Raw genomic sequence first — 5,506 nt, 5'->3', positions numbered from 1 at the left:
GGTTGACATTATGTAATTGCTGTTGTACTCAGTCTTCTCATAGATTATATTACACAACATGTAGAAAAAATTAACCAGGATTACATCTTTCACAGATTAATGATAATAGACAAATCCTTAATTTTAAAACAGGATAAGTTAAACCACACATCTCCCCATGTAGACACACTTATTCAGAATTAGAGTTGCCTCAGTTTGGTTTATCAAAATTCACTTTGAAGTTAATCTGAATAACTTTTCTGGATGTGCCTGTGTAGACAAGCCCTAATGTGCAAATTTAGGGCCTGGAATGTTGCCATTGACTTACATAGTGGAGGAACATAGTAAATCTTAGTGGAATAGTATAATATATTCAGAGAGGCAAAAAATATATACTTTCTCCTTTTCAGCTATTCTTTCACATGGAGAAAAATCATTAGGCACTGTTGATTTTATATATGAAGACCTAACACTATTCCAACAAATTTTTATGCATGATTTTTTGAAGACAGCTGAAACATATGAGGAAGTACAGACGTTTGGCAGCACAAACTTTGCTCTTCTGTTTTTTAAAGGGGTTTTGAACTGAACTTTAGTTTAGTTTAGAACAGCTGGAAGCGCACTTGCCCAGGCAAGGTAAATGAGGTAAACAAGCGATCCTTGCATATTCACTGGAAAGTTCAAGTTCAGTATGGGTGAAGTGAATCTCTGAAAAGTTCTTAAGAGAAACTACTGTTTCTAGTTGCTTTTGTAAGTAAATAATGTTACAGAAGTATTCACCACTGTTGTCCTCTGCATATCCTTACGAGCATAGTGAATACTATGAATGCTGCATTGATGTAGTTATACCAGTCCTATGAGTTACTCCATGCACGCAGATGCCTCTGCAGAACCCCACTGATTTCAAGTCTAACTTGCAGGATCAGGAACTTAGTTATCAAAGGTAAAGGGGGGCATTTATGAGGGTAATCACTGTTTAAGGTCTGATCAGCCCATCCTTACTCAGACAAAATTTCTATTGAGCAAAAAAAAGTAAGGACTGCAAAAAAAAAGTCCTTTGAGATTGGAGGATTACACACAAAGTACCCCAATATTGTGTTAAGATACATGTTTATAGCACCAAAGCACTGCTTTATATATAGCTTTAAGTTTGTGAAGTTATTTGAGATCCCTTGGAATGAAAAATGACATATCAGTGTAAGTTATTATTTGTACAAACATACAATTCAAATAGCAGTATGTATTCTCTTCTGAACTTTATCAATGTGACACAACAGCAAATTCTATTACAGAATTCCAACATGTTCCTTTAAATGAAAAGAGGGTGTTTCTCTTTGACAATATTTGGTTTTTTTCCCCTCACATTTATGCCCTAGACTAAATTATAGTATTTTGTTTGCAATTTTTTTGTCATATCATGTTAGCCTAATATACTACTAATACCAATTTAATACAGAAATGCTAGTACTCCTACTCATCTGATGTTACAGTACCTTATCACATTAGCCTGCTATGACTTTTTCTTATGGTATCAATTTCTGGTATATAATTACATTCCTACCTTATTTTCAGTCTGATGGGCACCACAATTGTTCACATTTCTATGTTGAGACCCTACATAAACTCCATATTTCAGCAGTCAGAAAGCATATGGTAGAGATATAGAGTTGATTTGTTTAGCAGAGTAAAATAATGTACCTATAGATAATTACAGATACTGTTTCTGCACCACTGGAACAACAATAACTTAAAAATGAACAATTATTGTTTTAATTCTTTAAAACGGTACAAATATTTTTCATACAAAACCAAAACCATGCTCCCATTAAGAATCTGCACCACAGGATAACGGGAGTGTCTTGCAGAATCACAAATAAAACAAGAAGAAATGGATCTCTGCAGCTGTAAAAGAAACTCCCTTGTTTCTCTCCAGTTCATTTTCTCTACTGAGCCATGTTTCATTAGCCCATTCTCATAGATCTAAAAGTCCTTCCATCATTTGAAATAGAGGAAGGGAAAAGGCAAAGACAGAGAAAACAAAGGTCCCCATCCTGCAAACTGTTCTGTGTGTTCTTTTGCCCACACGGAGCCCTACTGGCTGGGACCATCCAGGCTGCAGATGCTCCCACTGGAAGGGACAGGGAGCGAGGGGAGGTTGTCTCTTGTCCCTCGGCAAGCTAAACAACCAGGATATTATGGGGGAGGGGAAACCAAGTAAAGCATGTTATTTCTTGATCATTTTGTTTTCTTATCTTATCATACAATTTCATGCAATGCCTCCTAAGAGTGTGGGCAAAATATTAACAAGCCCACTGTATCAAAACAATACATTGTATAACTGCCCAGATAATCCATTTAGGGCTTGTCTACACAGGAGTTATTCCAGAATAGCTATTCCAGATTAACTCCATGGGTGGACGCTCTTATTCCAGAACAAGAGTGCTTTATTCTGATTTAAATTAATCCATTTGGAATAATTCAGTTTTATTCTGAACTAATTGCATGCCACCCAAGGAGTTAATCAAGATTAGTTAATCAGCTTTAAATTCATACCCTACATTATGACAGATTAACTTCCATGTGCAGACAAGCCATTACTCCTCAGAATCCCCCTGGTCTGATTATTTGTGACTGTTCTATGCCCACATTTTCTCCAGATCTGTAACTGTTTCTCAGCACTAGGGCACCCATCATATATCACCTATCATGCAATCCTAACAAGCAGTCAGAAACACAGCAGACCAGTTCACACACAGACTGTAACATCTGAATGCATTGTTTCATGTTCCATGATGCATTAGGGGCACTTTAGTAATAGCTAAAGGGCTTGTTTGAGAGAGTGCTGTGCCATCTTCACAGTCCAGGGTGAAGGAAACACTGATGACAGACGTATAGTATCCTTTTTATTATGGATTTATCATTGTATGTTTGTTTATTCACTGTGCATGCCAAAGTGTGTGAGGCATCATAAAGGATTAGAGGGAGGATGTCAGGGCAAGAGATGTAAAGGGGATATAGTATGATATGTGAGGTACACGACACAGAAGCAGCCCCTCTCACAGGAGAACCTTCTGTGTCCTGCTGACTCTCCAGTATGAATGTTTCTCTTATAGGAACATTTTCTCAGCATGTCTTTTTGAGGACTGGTCCTTTTAAATCTGGAGAAGACCTGTAGCTAAGTGGCCATTTTGGAACTGCTACTTGTTGGATACATTTGCCTTCCATTTTTAACATCCTGTTGTTTCCCCTAGTTTTCCTTTAAATTCTTACTCTGTTCTTCACAGTTGCAAATACAAAATCATGGATTGGCGTAGAGATACTGTACATGCTTTTATTATTAGTTGGCTAGCAATTGTTTTTCCTCTTTCAAAATTTAACCATTGCTTGCTTTCAATTCTGAGGGGCCTTCCCCCTCTCCTCCTCCCCCCCCCCATTTATGTGTTAAACCTAACTTACTTCTAATCTCTTTATTTTCCTCATAGTTTCCTATTTTTTCCTTTTTTATGACTGAACAAAATCAGAAATCTTTGACAAGACAATCGTTTGTCTGTGTCTTGGGCCACAATGGAAGGTGCTCGTGATATCACAGACTTCATGTCAGTTGCAATAAAACAGTAAGATGTCCAAGGCAGGAACTGCTTCAGGCAGTTAATTACCAGATGAAATTCTATGTTATGTGCTATGCAGGAGGTCAGAATAGATGGTTGTAATGGTCCCTTCTGCCTTTAAAATCTCTAAATCTCTCTGTGTGTTACATTTTAAGGTGGATGTATAAATGGTGACTAATGTGTGGCTTGGCAGGTGAGCAGATTTACAAAGCACAGGTAAATCAGACAGTTTCCTTCTGTCTATCTATATCTATTTATTCTTTTTTTTTCAACAGCTTAGCAATTAATTAATAATAAATTGTGTACTTGTGGCAATGAACACAAACTGCTCCAGCTAGGGTTGGCATTAATCTGGGCTCACTGATCTCTGCCTTTTTGGGGGTGGTATCCTACAATTTAGTGCAGGTTTTTTCCCCCCTTTGGCTAATATTATTTTCTTATAGTCAGACCACAACCCCTCTGGGGACTTTTCATATCACAAACACTACTTTCATGCAGAGCTACAGAATCACCCTCTTAAAGGGAAAGTGTCATGCCAGCTCAGTCAAAATTTGATGCAGAAATTCATCCAGCTCTTTAAATGTATAAATTGGACACACTTTGGGTCTCCCAAAGTCTGGCTCGGATGTTATAAGTATCTATAATTGGATTGGACTCTATCACTTGCTATCCACTGGCTTCCCAGAATATTATTATTGGTTTTATATCTACACTGCAGTAGCATCTAGGGGCCCCAGCGTGTTAGACACACATTGTGCTATGCTCCTAGGTTAGTAGCTCAGTATTCATGCTGACATATTTTCCTTGGGCAGCCCGCAAAGAGTGACTTGGAAAATTGTATTTTATTCGCTGTTGCTCTTACTTCAAAGGAGTTAAACTCTCACAGCATGAACCCTTCTTATAGGATTTTTTTTTTCTGAAATTCATTAGGGATTCAATCTGTTTCCAACTTTACTCAGATATTGACATATCTTAATAAGTATTTATCCATAACCTCTTACAGAGAGGCGTACCACATGTGGCGTAGCAACTGAAAGTAAAGGACCTGTAGGATATACAATATCTTTATACACAGGAGCTCTTTACTTACTTTTGGTGAATCCAGTAATACACTTTTTAATTTCTTTACATAGCTGTATTGTGGTTTTATAGATTGACTGTACCTTTGCTTGCATATGCCCTAAGGCCCTGGGAAAATTAAATTCATCATCTCAATAAATTAATACTAACTGTAGCTTAATCAATTATATAGCACTTTACCAAAGGGATTCTAGGAGGTCAAATGACTAGAGTAAGGGGCCACTTTGTTAGGTTACTGTGATTTCCTTTGAATATTAGACTCTCCCTATCTGGTTACTAAAGGGAATTTTCAGATTTCTTTAATACTGAAAAGCTACCTCATAGACCACATGAATTTCCTACTGAAGTTTTAATGGGAGTATTGATGCCGATCTCTGTGATGTAATTGGTTAGTCATCTGGGTAGCACAAGTGTTTAGCATGTTTGACCATTAACTAGAAGATTGGTGAGTTGAGGCCTCCTTGCTCCAGGCTGTATTAACTTTACTGAGTATTCCCTGTGAGGGATGATATGCCTCTGCCCACAGCTCTCCACTTTCATCACTCCAACATGCAGATCTCTGGACATTCAAAGGGTCCTGTATGATCATAGACGAGAGGGACCATCCTGCAAAGGTAGCTATGCCCTTTTCTATGGGGGTAGGAGAAGACTTGTCCATGGATCCTTGGGGCATGACCCCTTCTTCCTCTTGCCCCATAGCTTTTAATTCTTTCCATAAGAACATTGCCACATATAACTTGGTTATTAAATTTAGTATTGCACTTAGAGTAAAACTCTCTTGATTGTATGTAGATACAAACATTTGAAATTCTGGTTGAGATGGGAAGGGCCAGAATTTT

General features: G+C 37.8%; 1 long non-coding RNA gene across 1 annotated transcript in view; it reads left to right on the top strand.

Moving 5' to 3' along the window:
- LOC123365279 overlaps positions 1–5,265 on the top strand; it is a 56,139-nt gene extending 50,874 nt beyond the window's left edge. The window contains exons 2-3 of the long non-coding RNA XR_006577513.1: positions 3,743–3,803; positions 5,223–5,265. This is a non-coding gene — a long non-coding RNA (uncharacterized LOC123365279). The remainder of the gene's footprint in view (positions 1–3,742; positions 3,804–5,222) is intronic.
- Positions 5,266–5,506: the final 241 nt, after the last annotated feature.

This window comes from Mauremys mutica, chromosome 2, assembly GCF_020497125.1.
Source record: "Mauremys mutica isolate MM-2020 ecotype Southern chromosome 2, ASM2049712v1, whole genome shotgun sequence".
Taxonomy (NCBI): Eukaryota; Metazoa; Chordata; order Testudines; family Geoemydidae; genus Mauremys; species Mauremys mutica.
Note: the sequence above shows the minus strand (reverse complement) of the source record. Positions and strands in the feature narration are given on the sequence as shown.